This window comes from Schistocerca serialis, chromosome 6, assembly GCF_023864345.2.
Source record: "Schistocerca serialis cubense isolate TAMUIC-IGC-003099 chromosome 6, iqSchSeri2.2, whole genome shotgun sequence".
Taxonomy (NCBI): Eukaryota; Metazoa; Arthropoda; class Insecta; order Orthoptera; family Acrididae; genus Schistocerca; species Schistocerca serialis.
The window spans coordinates 597,181,205-597,198,251 of record NC_064643.1 but is presented as its reverse complement, the minus strand read 5'-3'; the positions used below and the strand labels follow the sequence as shown (position 1 = coordinate 597,198,251).

At 41.4% G+C, this 17,047-nt stretch overlaps 1 protein-coding gene across 4 annotated transcripts in view; it reads right to left on the bottom strand.

The window, feature by feature from the left end:
• LOC126484374 (myocyte-specific enhancer factor 2) overlaps window positions 1-17,047 on the bottom strand; it is an 890,132-nt gene that overhangs the window by 642,713 nt on the left and 230,372 nt on the right. For all 4 annotated transcript variants that reach the window (XM_050107861.1, XM_050107853.1, XM_050107854.1 and 1 more), the window contains one exon: window positions 8,157-8,216. The gene's annotated coding sequence lies outside the window, so the exon portion shown is untranslated. The remainder of the gene's footprint in view (window positions 1-8,156; window positions 8,217-17,047) is intronic.

Sequence of the window (17,047 nt, the reverse complement as noted above, 5' to 3'; positions counted from 1 at the left end):
CGCTTTAGCTTCCGAGTCGGGGAGGTGTGGCCGGTTTGGAACGAATCCAAGAGGCGGATCAAGACCGTGGGCTGGTACACACAAACAGTTAAAAAACGATCTCACACATAACAAAGTATCCATGATTCACAGACGATTGACGGTTGCGACATGAGGAAGGGCATCCAGCCACAAAGTCAGATAATAGAACAAAATTTGCCAAATTCTAAAGAAAGCCGATGCCGTGCTAGAGGAGAGAAGCGCTCTAGGGATAAGAAAGAAAAACTTATTGCCGCTCATAACGGTGTAATGTCCGACTGAACGACAGGAAAACAACATGTAGTGAGAAGCATAGGGGCTAGCCTGATACCGGATTTTGAGGCCACTAACGTGCAGAGGTGGGGTTGAGTTGGCGAAAGTTTTGAGGGCTAGGGATTGGGGGGAGCTCGCAGCAGAGCGGCCGACTGCTGCCCGGCGTCTGCCACGGCGCGCTCCCGTCGCGAGCAGGACGGCCGCCAGCCAGCAACAGCAGCACCACGTGCCGCTATTGACTTCACATCAGCGGCACGCCCTCTCGCCTCGCCGCCTCGTTAACCGTGTCAGCCACGAGGGATGAAGCCGCCTGCTTAGGCACCGGCAACTCACGGACCAGCTGTGCTCACGTGGACGGATGCATTGCTCGATTGAACAAGTAGGAAAATGTACGAGCGGCAGTGAATAATGTGACACACATACACATAAATACACACAACGCTGCGACCACAGCGCTCAGCATTCGACTCTTTCACGACACGGAGGGCGCAGTTTCCCAGGAGAATGATGCTGCTGCTGTAAGTTTGCAATATACTAACGGCTATTAATGGTAAACCGGAAAATTCTCCTTCAAATGCACACGCCGATAAGTATTAATTTCACGGTCATGTTGTTGTTGTTGTGGTCTTCAGTCTATAGACTGGTTTGATGCTGCTCTCCATGCTACTCTATCCTGTGCAAGCTTCTTCATCTCCGAGTAACTACTGCAACCTACCTTCGGAATCTGTTTTAGTGTAGCCTATTCATGCCTTGGTCTCCCCCTACGACTTTTACCCTCCGCGCATCCCTCCAATATTAAATTGGTGATCCCTTGATGCCTCAGAACATGTCCTATCAACTGATCGCTTCTTGTAGTCAAGTGTGCCACAAATTTCTCTTCTCCCCAACTCCTCATTAGTTACGTGATCTACCCATCTAATCTTCAGCGTTCTTCTGTAGCACAACATTTCGAAGGCTTCTATTCTCTTCTTTTCTAAACTATTTACAGTCCATGTTTCACTTCCATGCATGGCAACATTCCATGCAAATACTTTCAGAAAAGACTTCCTGACATTTAAATCTATACTGGATGTTAGCAAATTTCTCTTCTTTAGAAACGCTTTCCTTGCCATTGCAATCTACATTTTATATCCTCTCTACTTCGACCATCATCAGTTATTTTACTCCCCAAATAGCAAAACTCACCTACTACTTTAAGTGTCTCCCTTCCTAATCTAATTCCCCCAGCATCACCTGATTTAATTCGACTACATTCCATTATCCTCGTTTTGCTCTTATTGGTGTCCATAAAGATGCGAAAATTGGAGTCAACGGTTTCTAAATGCTAAAAATAAATTTAGAAGTAGTTAATGAGGAAACTAAGATATAGTAGTTTGTCTGAAGATAATACTAACAAATCACTTCCATTTCACTAGACGTCACTGTTCACACTCGACAGCTAACTCAGCATCAAGTCAGAATAACTGTAAATCAAAATGATTCGATTCTGTTCTCGCCTGAAAAGCAACATGTGCAACTCAGAATTAATGACATTACCTGGCTGTATGTTTATTTTAGAAGCGCTCCAAACCTATCCCTAAAGAATGCTGATCATTCGTTGAACAGTTTCCATAGTAGGCAATCCTCAGATACCTGGGCCAGAAGCGGGCACCGCAAGCGAGATGGTCTAGTGGTTTACGCGAAGTGGAAAATACGAATCCCCAACTGAACCGACTTGGTAAAAGCTTTCCGTGGTTCTTGTAAATCATTTTGGTACTAATGCCGTAATAGTTCCTTAGCCGTGGCGGCTCATTTCACCTTCTGATACTTCTACTGTATTAGTCCTCCATTTTGCCAGTAATACATTCTATAGGTTTCGCCCGTGTAACGTCGGGGTGGCCGCAGTGCTTTTACTGGAAGACGCGGTTGTAGACGACTTATTGCTTTTGCCTCGCAAAGATTTTTGGGACCTGAGCTTAAGTAGTCGGTGTATGAGTGTGAGGCTCTGGTTGTTCTGTTCGCTCTTGCAAAGATTAAATTTGAACACAGAGAATTTGACTTAGAGACAGACAACCAGGCATTTCGTTGAGTTTTGGCCCGCCCAGGAAAGACTGGCAGGATTGGGAGGTGGGTGATCTGTATGCCTGCCTTTCGTTTCAAGGTTAGACATATCAAGGGCTCAGATAACCAGGTAGTCGATGTGCTCCGCCGCATGTTTGAGGAGGGCGTCCACAAATACGGGGAGTGTTGTTCAGTCATAAGATCTTCCGTTTTTAACGTATTAACAGAGATACCTCAATTATTTTCTGATCTAAGGGATAAGCAGGACCAAGATCCTTAAATAGGGGCTATAAAGGCGGCTGTTGGCGGGAGAGGAACTTCCCGGTTATTCCTTGAGAAAGCGTAAACTTTGTAGTGAAGTTAGGGTATTAGCCGAGCCCAAAATTTATTTGCCTGTTGAACTCGCGCCATCTATAATTTTTTATTTTCACAGTTCCTTATTAGATAGGCACCTGGGCCTCTATAAAACCCTTGCAAAGGTCCGTACTCATCTTACATTGCCGTCCTTGTATTGGGATATTCGCCGATTGGTTCAGGAGTGTGAGTCTTGCAAAATGGCGAAGCCCAATCCCAATCCCTTTCTGAGAGGAATAATCGTAATCTTAAGGCAGCCTTAATTATGTATGATGCTAAGAATAAGACTAAATGGGACACTTCCATACGTTGGATTAATGCTGCCTTCAGTTCAGCTGAGCATGAGGCTTCTAAAGTAATTCCTGCTGCTTTGATGTTTTCTTATTCCCTTAACTCCCCTGCCTAATTTGTGGAGTATAAACTATCTGTCGCCTGAACGGATTACCCCTTGTCTGATTAAAGAAAACTGGTATAGAGCTACGTAAAACATCGACCCAGTCCTTCGCCATCAAGAGAAACGGTGTAATCAGGAAAGGAGATTCTTTTTCGGCCGAGTTGGGGATAAGGTTTTTTTCGGAATTTTAGAATGGGTGTTTGTTGGACCCTGAACAGTTGTTAAGATCATAAGTCCCTTCAATCTGCTAGTGCCCGACCGTGTAACGGGGAAAACCTTGAAGGTACACGTGAGCCAAATAAAAAACTAGCCAAGAAATTCGTTTCGCTCCTTCTATTCTCATTTTAAAAAAGGGGTCAGGGTTTTTGGCTTGAGTGGGGGAGGTTGGCAATGCTTTGGGCAATGGCACGCGGTACGGATCGGCACGGCGTCTTTTCCGGGTCGTCGTTCACTCTTCTTCGCCGGGACTGGATAGAAGGCAAAACGTTTGGTTCGCCTATGCCGTGCACATCTGCTTGTTCAGCTCCGTGCACCGATTTCTCGCTCTGCAAGCTGTTTGAGCAGATGTTCGTGTTTATATTCACTGAGTCGTCATGCACGCCCTTGTTATTTGACTCTATGTGATTCTAGGCCGAATTTGTGGCTCTGCCTGCTCTGTGTGTTCTTGAAGTGACTTGTGTTAATTTGCTAGCCAGGGTTCTCTCTAAAAATTTACCACCGTTAATGTTGTTATGGCAACTGGTGTTACTAAGTAATGTGTCCAGCTTTCACACACAATTATATCAGGGGTCTAGGAATTATCTACTCTCTTAAAATTTTACGTTTGTTTTTAAACTGTTTTATGCGAGTGAGCAAACTGTTTCTGAATTTTTATATTTTTCCCTGTGTTTTAGAAGCTGGTGTGCTCTCCGGTATTATTATTACTATTCTTTCTTTTCTCAGACGTTATGTCTGGTCAAAAATGGACAGTGACGCGGACCTTCATCAAGCGTGACTTCCTTTTAACTGTACGGTATATGTTACATTGCATTTAGGAACTTTCGGGTAATTGAACACGTATCAATAATTACAGATTTCTGTAGTTGTATATATAAGTTTGGATGTAGCTGTATTGCGTTAATGTACTGGTGGATATTGTGTGGTATGACTCCCGTAGTTGATAGTATAATTGGTATAATGTCAACTTTATCCTGATGCCAGATGTCCTTTACTTCCTCAGCCAGTTGGATGTATTTTTCAATTTTTTCTCTTGTTTTCTTCTGTATATTTGTAGTATTGGGTATGGATATTTCGATTAGTTGTGTTAATTTCTTCTTTTTATAGGTGAGTATGATGTCAGGTTTGTTATATGGTGTTGTTTTATCTGTTATAATGGTTCTGTTCCAGTATAATTTGTATTCATCGTTCTCCAGTACATTTTGTGGTGCATACTTGTATGTGGGAACGTGTTGTTTTATTAGTTTATGTTGTTATTATTATTATTATTATTATTATTATTATCTAGCACTTTAAGTTTTGTGTGTTATGATCTCCAGCAATTGTTATCACGTTAGTGAGTTGTTATTTATATTCCCTCCTAGAAGAATTTGCAGCACGCTTTTAATAGTTCTCTTTAACACCTTACGTTTTCAACGAAGCTTATTTCCTTTAATGTTATTATTCTGTGTAATACATATTGTAAGCGTGTTATAAATTTTATTTTAAATTATTTGGTGTAAGCCCTTTGGGCAAACCGTAAAGGAGAACTGTTAAGCATTGTTAACTAGTTAATATTGACCTTTTGGGGGTCAGCCCAAATGTCTTGGTTTTGACCTCGATTGCAGAAATTTATCTAAAGCTCAGTTTTAATTGTTTGCCGATTTATTTAATTTTTTTAAATTTAAATTTTTTAAAGGTCAATATCGTTAACATCTTATTTTCTTGCATCTTATTTAAGGCCATTAAAAAGGTAACAGTGTTATTCACTGTTTTCAACGCTTTTCAGGTGTGTAAACTTAACATGGCAAATTAACTTGGAATTTTCCTACCTGTTTTTCTTAAGGGAAACCTGTTGTTACTTTGAAAAATAAATGTTTGTTGTCAAAAGGACAAATGACGTTAAAAGGGACTAGTCATTCCATGCCATTTCTCTGATGCTGGTATCTCCCGATCAGTTCCTTCAAAAGGGCCTCTGCCGCTTTTCCTCCAAATTCATTGTGAAATGGATCTATTATTCGGTCCATAATCTCAATGTTGATGAATGATTAGAGTCAAGTTTGCTTTTAAAAGTGAAAACTCTCTTAACGTTAACTAGAAATGTTTCTTGTCGACGCAAGAATTCTGCAAAGGAAACGTTTCAAGAAAATGTGTTCGAATTTTATTTCTAGTTTTATTTTATTTTCTTTCCAGTCGCACATGCATCAGTTTACTGCTTGCTCCTCCGCCTGTCTGCACACACCGGCAGTTTACGTTTCAACAGAGTGTCACGCCTATGCCGTTGCCTGTCCATGTGTGACCAGCCTGTTGTGTTGAATCGATACTCGTGGTAAACAAAGCGACAGCGAAAAAAAAAGTGCGAGGTTGTTACACGTCATACACCTTCCAAAATGAGCTGGGGTCAAAACGCATTGCTCAGTGCATGCCATCGAGGGTGCAGGACAGAGGATGGGGGAGGTATGAGAGTGCCAGACAGTCAACAAATACTAGTAGATCTGCTATTCTGAATGTAGCTTTGCAGTGGTTTACATTATCATTCAAAATACTTGTGTGTGTGTGTGTGTGTGTGTGTGTGTGTGTGGGTGGGTGGGTGGGTGGGTGGGTGGGTGTGGGTGTATGTGGGTGTATTTCTCAACTGTCTTTTCTAAACAGTCGCAAAAAAAGATGAGACAAGATAATCAAACAAGAGAGAAATTGCACATTTCATAGATAAGCAGCAACTCTAGTATTTACACTCAGAGATGGAATTTTATTACGTTGTGGGGAGAGACGTACAACCAAACTGGACTAGTAAGCCAGCCCTGACCAAAAGAAGTAGTGCTTGTACGGAAAAATGAAAAAGCATGTCCTAGTTTAAAGTAAGAGACTAATATAGAGCAGAGATAAGCGAACGTGCACTCTTGTGCTCAGATAGCTTGCTCTGTTTAACTGTGTCTGTACTGTTATTTTATTCTTGATTTGATCTAGTTACTCTGCTGTATTTTGTCTAACTTATAGTTGGTCTTTATGAACCCCATCATGTCAGGGCTGTTTATTCAATTCTTGTTTGTGAATACAACTTGGTTTTACAATTTATTGTTATTTTTAATAGATTTTGACCTCATCTGTATTTATTTCAAGCAAGGGCGCTGATGAACTCGTTGTTTAGCGCCCCAGACCACTAATAATAATAATAATAATAATCACAGCTTGCTCTAATACTGTTGTCCGCTTAAATTTGCCCTTCTCGTATCCAGCTGTAACACAATACAAATTTCAGTGTTTGCGAGAACAGGGGCAGCATCCATATTTCCACTTTAGATTCAAACACATTCAACAGGCATTATTCCGTCCAAGCTGTGACTGGATGTTAATTTACAGCCGTACATTATCTCTTACAAAGGAGTTACAGATTCAGGATTATCAACAGTGCAGTTATTAACGGTACAAGAGTTAAGTTCTTGATATAGCAGGGAGCTACGCAACTGTGCATAGCAAAGAAATAACGATCAGTTAAATTACAACATGTAGGAAAATCCAAGCCTTGAGAATATGCATACATACATATGCATACGTAGATATCTTCATCATATTCGCCAACCTTAACGTAACACAGAATTCGCATTTTCAGTTCTTCAGTAGCAGCGTGCACAAATACTGTTGAATACAGACCATTAAGTGTAATTTTATGCGCATGAACATATGTAACAAGGAGGTTTTAATCAATGGTGAATTCCATACTGTAGGAATATCCATATAGTCCGCACAGTGTATTTCGCGTATCGCCAACGTCAAATGAGAAATGTTATGTGAATGTCGTAAAACGCTGTTCTTTAAATGTTGCATAAGGTCGAATGTTTAACATCAAACATTTTGACTCGTTTTTACGCATTTATTTATTAGTAAGCACAATGTTGAGTATGTGCTGCTGTTACGAATGCAAATTAAAATATCAAAGGAGGAAAAGAAAAAAGCTTACGAGCAAACTTTACGCCGTACTCAAGTCACATGATCTGGGAGCCAACGTATTTTGATAAGAAGCTCATGATCCGGGCATATGACCACTCTCTCCATAGATATACCTATTCAATGGCGAAGTCCAAGGAAATACCTGCAGCATTCGTTAAATTCACCAGATTCCACCGAAAGTATACGTACAACCATAGTGCAAAATTATGCGTTAAACCGTATAGGAGGACTTAGCATATGCTGTACGAAAAGTACTGGAAATACAGATCTTTTTTTGTGCCCTAACGGTAGGACTGTATTTAAAATTTCTGCATTCTGAGAAGCAACCTTCGTTTGTCTCCATTTGATAGTTCCGCTCAAAGATATCACAGTAAGTTACAGCCCTGGCTACGCTGCGGCTGCGGTAAACTAAGAGCACGTCCCGTTGCATCTTCTGAACGGCGAAACTTACAAGTCACTGTAACACATTTAAAACAGCAAACTACTTGTATGGACGCCGAAATTCCTCGCTTTGGTATAAACAGAAATAACAAGTAACGGTCCAAATCGCGATTTATTTTCGTTCCCCAGTTTCGCTTAAAGTAATCATAATCACAGCAAGATTTTAGAAGCCGGTACTCGGAGCCGCTGCGTAATAACCGCCACTAACCTGAACAGCTCACCTCCGGTAGAATGAAAATAAACTGCGATTTCTACTGTTAGAAGTACAATCGCTGAAGTTCCAATATGATGATGAACATGTTTTGTATAAAAACCAAGAGCTTATTTCCATAGTGGGTGTCTTTAACGTCGTGTAAGCCCAGTTTGTTTTTTAAAACTGTGTTGTGAAATCGTGAATACCGAGCGCAGTTCTACGGTACAACGCAACTCATTCGGAAGCGGTTGAAAATAAGATAGTTAAATAAAATCGTATATGAAGCTCACATTCACTCACCATATTACGGACACTTTGAATCTGCAAAGCGGTTGCCATCTCTTATCTTCTCGCTGGATCCTGAAACAGGAAGGAGAAGTGTTTCAAAAAGAATTTCCGTAGTGAACATAGAATTTTAACAATGCTGTACTGTTCAATTTTAAGTCACCACTATGTCAGTCACTTCTTGCATTGGCGACCTTGCCCAAGTACACTCCACTTAGTTCATAATGAAGGCAATAAGTAAGCAGAACAATCATCATGTATTAACTGAGCAGGTATCACACATAATGGTCCTCTACTAATGGCGGAAATGAACAGGCAAATTTAAGAATGATGTGAATGAATTATCCACGGTATTAGATATTATGCATACACCAAGCCGTGGAAAGCACTTTTCACTACAAGGTGACATCTCTCCCCTTTTTAGACAGGGTTTGTGCTTACTTTAACATCTTCTAATGAAGTATCTACACCATAGCAGGTTCATGAATGCACAGGCACTCTGCATACACTAGTTCTACGACAAAGCCACGATGCTTGCTTGCCGGCACCGGAAATACATTTAATGCGCGTTTTGTATTACCTTCCACACACGATGTTCCTGAAAATGGTTAACAGAACACCCCAAATGGCAGAATGCACACGATGCTTGATGAGCTCCATGTACGCACACATTCGATAAGTAAAACAAGACAAATTTCAACCACGACTTTCTGTCCGAATTCTGTCTGCGTACTTGAATGTCAGCAAGTACTCCAACTCGTGTAGGCTGCATCTAGCGAGGGGGCGCAGTTAAGATACCAGAAAGCGCATTCCGGAGGAGAGTACTTCACATCCTCATCCGACTACCTAGCTTCTGGTATTGCATTGTTTTCTTAAATCGATTATGGCAAATGGTGGGACCGCAAGTTTGAAAACAGCACAGCCGATTTCCTTCTCCATCTTTTCCTATCCATGTTTGTGATATTCTCTAATGATCTTGCAAACGACATGACAATGTTACTTAGTCATCACTTCTTTATCATTTAGTATTCAGCAGAATATCTGTCCACACCAAACAGGACAATCTCCTCTTCCACAACATCTAGGGATGAGATTCCATGGTACCAGTAAAGGTGTGAATTATGAGCAAACGAGCAGGTGGATACAGCAGATAAGAACGCCAATATGATAGCTAAGATAGAAAGGTAAAGCTGTCCTAAATATGAAGGTTGGTTCTGACACAGCAATTCTTCGTTAAGCATTCATCTGTTGGAGGTGATACGTCTTCTCTTTCTCCGACTTATCCAACCAGTTATAGAGTGAGCTACAATTTAACATAGATTCCGAACCACGGTGGATCTTGGCTTTCTTCATATAAACAAATCATTTCCAGAAGCGATAAGCGACAGAAAATCGTTGGTCTGACTGAAGATTTAACCTTGGACCTTTGTATGTGTAGTCTGACACTTGTTCATTTAGCCAAAACACCCCACATGATATCTAAAGTGGTAAAATGTTGATTTCCACCAAATACTGACACACTGCTGTTGAGAAGCAGGATCGTACGCATCTACTTCTACATGGCTACTCTAAAGCTAACACTTTAGTGTTTGACAGGTGTTCCGTAGAACCAATTTACAAGTATTTATCGACCGGTCAAGTTTGGAATAGTACGTGGGAAAAACGGACACCTAAATGTGATCATTGGTAAGGGGAGTAACTGTAAGTGCGGGAAAACTAGTTGCGGTCGTTGGGATCGACCACCCAACCGTAGTGTACCTCCTTGCAGGCACTAAGGTGGAGTCGTGTCGCGTCAACTCATCTCCAGGTAGGGTGCTAACTCTATGCTACATTTTGAAAGAGTGCAACCAGCTGGTACCAGGGGTAGCATTCGATTCCTTCGGCAGAGGAACTGCCCTCAGTGATACGCGAAAAGTCTCAAAGTGACATACAACTAATAAATTTTGCGTTCTTCCCAAGATTTATACGAAAAGTTGAGGAGTACGTAAAACTTATCTTGATCGTCAATCTAGTTTTGGTGAATATAGCTTTCTTAGTTGAAGACCTTTCCCGTTTAACAGAACTTTTTGTACTTTTTTTGTATTTTCTCTTGTACATATCTCAAATTTTGTTTCATTTCTGTTCCAGTTTCATTTCAACTTATTACAAGGGTACAAGTTTTTTCAGGCATGATATCATGCTATGTTACGCCAAGCAGTTTCCCATTTACTGCTGTCTACTTTGAAGCCGATACCACTAATGACACCGCTTTAATGATATGGACTTGATACGTCAATATGTAGCAAATACATGTGTGAGAAGCCTTAAATGTCGCGAAGAAGAAAGAAATAAAGCCAGGATAAATTTGTATAATAATTTACTACGTCAAGATCACCTATTACTATAAAACTCACATTATAGGTTTCTGCAGTTCCTGCCATCTTCAGGTATATTAATTAATCCACAAACAGCTTCGTAACGATATCTAAAAACTTAAGTTATATCTATTCTGGACATTACGAAGTGATACAAAAGGTGTCAAAGAATTGGACGTTATGTCGTCAAACGGTGAAATCTTTTAGCGCGTCTTCCGTATTAGAATGTAGATTCAGTAAGAGTTTGGAACTTGCAAGCAGATACAGAGAGTAAAATAAAAATTTTCAAAAGAAAACAGCGTGGTGTACCGTCTATGTTACGTTCCTGGGGTATGCTTTTCGATAAGTCACAAATCAGCCGAAATGTGGAAAACTTAGTACTAGTGCAGACTTGTCACGAAAGCCATTTGCTCCATCTACATGTGTAGGAAACGCAACCGAGGGTAATAAATGCGAGCGCAGCGCCGTAAGTTGAAAAGGCGGGCGAGGGGTGGCTATCACGCAACGGGATCTGGGCCCACCGCCGGGAAGTGGGCGGCCCGTGGGAAGGTGAGCAAGTGCGCCGCCGACGATACGGGAGGGGCCAGGCGAGGCGAGGCGAGTAGGCCGCGCAGAGATCAATCGCCGTGTGCGCTCTGTGTGGCCGGCACATGGCTCTGCCCTCTCCCTACACGGCATGCGTCTCTAATACTCCGCGACGTATTGCTCCCGACAGAGAGCGCCGGCACATAGCCGGTTCCGGCAGTAGTCATCTTTACACTTATTACAGTAAACAGAAAAACTACAGAAATAAATCACGTTCCATAAAACGAAAGAGAAGCTCCAAATAAAGCCACCAGTGAAAATCAAATATACGCCGCGATGACCTGTAATGGGACAATCTCAAGAAAAACTAACTGACGTTAGCACCTGTTTAAACATGTAAAAACACAATCAGATGTAAACTACTACATAAAATCAGAAAAAGTACACTACTCGGTACGGCGGTACATGAAATGAAGTGTCAAAATGGCGACTTGAAATATACTGGACAGACTAGCAGAATTTTTGCACCCCGATTTAAGCAATATACACATTCAAATAACAAAACTGGCTTTTGCACACATTTATTAACCACCAAACATGTGGTCGGAAATATTCAAGCCTGAACGTGTTATATTAAGTTGCCAAGACCCGTCAGCTTAACTTTTTGGAACACTTAGGAATTTACTGTCATAGGGATCATGGAACACTGACCGAAGGCTATAGTGAATTCTTTTACAGCTCTTACTTTGATATTTTTTCAAGACTTGCTCACACACAGGTGACAGGCGGACGCCGGTGGTTGGCAGCGCCCTGTGGACTGCGGCGTCTGCCGCGGACTGCACGGAAACCAAAGAGGACGGCGTGGCCGCCGTTTGAGCGAAACGAGCTTCCCGAACACCGCAAGGCGGCGCCCACGTTAGGGCGCGAACGAAGAAAAGTAGAACTGAACTGTTAATAATGTATCAAAAAGAAAATTTGGGTGACTGTATACGCCTAAACTAGCTTTGGACCTTGGGATTATTGTAATAACAATTAGTTAGGATGCGTAGTTGTAACTTTTTTACTTTTATTTTATTTTTTATTATGTTTATAACTGTAAAACCTAAATGAATAATCCGCTCAATTATTGACGTAAACTCATTTGTTTTCCGAACGACTGCTTATCGTTGTACCTTCAGCTCTTCTTTTGTTGGTTTGTGTGTCTGTAAAGCAACATGGGACTGTGGGTCCTCCTTAGATGCAAACACTTCTTGTTTCTAATTCTCCAAACTAGTTTTGGGGAAATACCGCCACTTTTAGATGATTTATTTATTCTAGAACTTGAAAATCAACATCGTCACACTACATAACGAAAAACGCTATTATTTGTTCTACTGTTTGGTTCCAGAACCGTGTGAGAATAGTCTTATAATACATAGTAGTTCTGTGTATCTATGCCAAAAAACCACAACAAACATAGAAATATCCAATGACTACAAAGTATGTTTGTTGTGATTTTCCGCAAAGAACCTTGCGATGACTACAGAGTGAAAACGTACTATAAGATTATTCGTACATATATCTGGAACCAAACGGTACAACATTATTAATAATTTTTTCTCAATGTAAGGTAACGATGTCAATTATCCAGAATTAGCATAAAAACACGCACATACGATAGTGGTATTTCGCCGAAACTAGTCTGAGGAATCAAGAACAAGAAGAGCTTGCACCAAGGCGGATCCACAGTCCCTTACAACTGTTTATACTGAAAAGTATATTATTCAGTATACTAGACAGTATGACGCGCGACACCTCTTTGTCTGATAGTAATTACGATAAAATGAAGATGTTATCATATATCTGTAGCACTTACATACAGCGACGTGCACAGAAAACCTTACGACAAGGTACATTTTGTATCGAGCAGTGGGAAAAATTGGTATGTCTGCATATCGTCCACTACTCACGGAGCTATACAAAGGTGAGTTGCACTTTTCTTTTTGTTTATGTTGTAACGTAGTCCTTCATTGAATTTTTTCCATTTGCTGTAGCAGATCTCAAGATGGCTAACGTCGAAACTGGTAATCAGAAGACAGTGTATACGCGTTCAACGACTCAAAATAATTGTGGTAAAAGTGCACCATGATCGCGGGCTCTCAATTTGACATTATTCCCTTCTGAAAGAACTGTTGATTTTCTTGCCGTAAGATTCTCGCATCAAGAAACCAGGTAATGACTCTTCACGACACCTACCGTTGGAAATGTCTTCTTTAGTCAGAACAGCTCGCTACCCCACTATCTGGAAGTGTCTGCCACAAAATATAAACCATTAATATTCCATATGCTGTAACTAGCCGTCCACACCAGGGCGACACAAAAGAAACCATACTGCTCGCGCGATGCCACGTCACTTCTTATAGACGGTTTGACACAGGCATGGCAACATTTCCTATCTTGCGCCAAACCTTTCGTCTCACAGAAGCACCTACAACCAACGTCTTCGAGTAGACTTTCCGGTTATACCGATGTCTCTGGAGTCCTGCAGATGGTACAGAACTGCTGCCATGCGTCGTTTGGCCTCCACTGCCGAAATAGTGAAAAGGTAATGTAGAATCGGCGCAGTAAGATGAATCGACGTAGAGACGCCACAGACTGTAGGAAAGGGGCTATCGCGTTAATGACCTCACCGTGAATAAAGGTGCCAGATTTGTTGGTGCAGCAACGCGCGTTGTCCAACGTGTCTATGACGTGTGGCGTACCACTCACAGCCGTGTAACACGGAGTAAAAACACTGATAGTAAAAAGATCATAACAGACCCGGACCAGGGGCCAATGTCACGCGCTGCCAATGATTGTCAGAATTGCTGCCGTCAATGAATTCACGTCCATCTTAACCAGTCTCCGAGCCAACATTACATTGGGAACAGCACGCAAATGGTCATCGCTCACAAAGGCACATAAAGCTCCACGTTTATAATGGTCCAAAACAACACAGAAATCGGATAGTAGGTGACTAGGGGAGTGTAATGTGGTCCGAAAAGTAGCCCTGGGAAGGAAAAAGGGCGGAGTTGTTGCGCAGCCAAACGGAAGACGGCATGCAGAAATAGTTTTGTAGGAGCAACGACGCAGAGTGTGCGATTTGACATGCGACTTGCTAATCAAACTAATCAAAACGTCATTTTTTTTCCTTTTGAGAGGGACACATCTGCCCTTTATTTTCTAGCATACCGTTTACTTCCGTCAATGCTTGCATGAATTGCTTAAATAACTTTACTGGTTTCAGCTGACTAGTCATTATCAATAGCCTGTAAATACCTCCTAGCTCATGGCATGTAAGGAGCACACATTTTCAAGAAATTCCTACTACAGAACATTGCTAATAACACGGCAAATATGAACAAGTTTATGTTTTGGCTTCTGCGGACAAACACATATCTATACTAACACTGCACATCCACGTCACGACAAACAGATCCTCAGTATTCCGGGTAGTCTCCTTTCTATTCTGTTAAGATACTTTTCGCAGCAACCATAAATACTCATAGATGTACTCAACTACTTTGAGCATCCGCATCATCCTCCGTTCCTTGAAGGTAACGCCATTTGTCAAATTACCTCTCCTCTAAAAAAAGATCAGATGCGATCTATATCTTTCAACTCAGTCATTCCAATCAGCAAAAAGAACTTCTTGATGCCGATTATCTATCAATTGAGCCCGCGTAGTTGAGTACATCCATGAGTGTTTATGGTTGCCGCAAACAGTATTTAACGGAACGGAACGGAATGCTTTTATTTGTCGTGGCATAGATGAGCAGTGTTAGTAGAGACATGTTTTTGTCCGGTGGCAGAAGCCAAAACGTAACCTTGTTCATATTTTCTGTGTTATTAGCAATATCTTAAAGTAGGAACCTCTTGGAAATATTTAGAGGATTTAAATTACAGAAAAAATTTTCACAATGATTTGCGCTACAAGCAAATAATACATCTTTAAATATTTTAATATGTTCTACTACGCGAAACCCGGAAATATCTATATCCCAACCCCTTTAGGAAGCTAGTTGCACAAGCTGAAAATGCATAAACTCTCAACTTCGTGCAGATGCCCAACGGCAAAGAGACAAGGGAGACTTACGAGTCGCTTACTCTTTCAAAAGCCTAGAAGCATCTGCAATGTTCAATAAAAGTAGCGCTCCAATGGTGCCTACTTTGTTCTGTGGGGAGTCTTCGCAATCATTTGGGTGAAGACTCTGAAAGCTAACGCGAATACATCGCATGCTGGTATCTTACATCTCTCTTGCATCTTGAACTTGATAAGAGCTCTTACGTCTGCACACGTTATTACTAGCAACATCTGCCGCGCGGAGTGGCTTCGCGGTTAATAATTACAAATTGATCACACCCTTAATTACTGAATTTATAAAAAATTAGGCCCTTAATATAAATTTCGCAACTTTACGTATGAGCTAAAGAATGTAATGTTGTACCAAAATGTAGCAAGGTAACAGGATGTTTAACAGGATATATTTCTCTAATACGCTGGGCCATGCGAGTTTTCTAGCTTCCGTGATCATTCTTGCCAAAGTAAAGAAAAATGCAGATATTTTTCTTGTTTTTCTCATTTCTCCTATTTTCAAGTTAATTGTTCCGTTTTGAAGAGTTTTTAAAGATGAGTTCTTTGTTTAATAATTATTGAAAATAATTTTAAAAAAGAAAAAGAGAAATTTTGCTAATACGTTAACTCGACAAAAGTTATACATGCGTATCAACAGAGAGACGGCACATAACATGGAGGACAAGTGTTGAAAATTCTCACTAACACAGCAGAAATGCTGTTAGTTGCTACATATATGTTGGAAATACTTTAGGAAAACTCTTCAAGAGGTAGGGTCACGAAGTTTTAGTAGTAGTAACACATGTTTCAAATGCCAAGTGGTGCATACGGCCTAAAGCGGCTACCAACAAGCGAAGCCAAGTACCGAGCAGGTAACGCCTTACGGCCTCCACCACGCATAGCTGCAACACAACGGCGTTAGGCGGGTAAGCATACACGTTTCGGCTGAAGGCGCTTCCCATAGAGAACTCGTGCAGTGTATTTAATAAAATGGATTAAATAAACGGCCAACTGCGATGTATGCGTTTAAAAAGATAAGGTTTTTATTCTAAATATTAACTCACATTATCGTAAAAATTTACAACACTCGACAAATTGTTTTGACAACACTGGTTTTCTTTTGTCTAAACAGGTGAAGATGCTTGACACGGAGCATAGTACAACGGAGTTTGGAATTGCGAGAACATGAGTAATGCACTAAATGAACAAGATGGCCCAACTGGCGTTCTGGATGAAGCTCAACTGGAAGAGCTCTGTCCATTTAAGCCAGAAATTGGGGTCGTAGCGACGCAGTTTCAGTCTGGCACTCATGTTCATAGCGCAGCTTCCTCCTCCTCTGTTCACGTCGGTTAACACTGTTGTAGTTAACAACGTGGCATCCCAAGGAGACAAACAGCATAGAGAAGTATACCTAAACGCCAATGACACCAACGATTTGTATAATACTGTGAACCTCAAACGATGATTGGTTTCACATCCTTTATTTCAATTTTGGGGAGCAGTACGTGATGCCAGTCTATCAAGCGTTTGCTGTTGCCTCTGGTGGGCGATGCCACTATTCGACGATTTTGGCACGAATGGATGAACTATGACCGAACACAGCGTCAAGAAGAATGCGGTCTACCGACACGGACGACAGTACGTGAGGACCGAGCAATAGTCAGAGACACACTCAGAGCCCCAGATTCATCTCTGTCATCGATCCGACGTGCAATTCATGCTTCAGTGAGCACAACGACTATCAATCACGGCGCCTCTTGCGCCGACTACCTTGAACTCTGTACAGTAAAAAGCCCGTTTGCATTGGTGTCGGGCGCACTCGGCCTGGAGTCTCATTGACTGGAGTAGAATCGTCTCCACTGACGATTCCCACTTTGAAATGAACCACGATAACCAACAAAGAACACGTTTCCTGAGATGTCCTACAGAGTGGT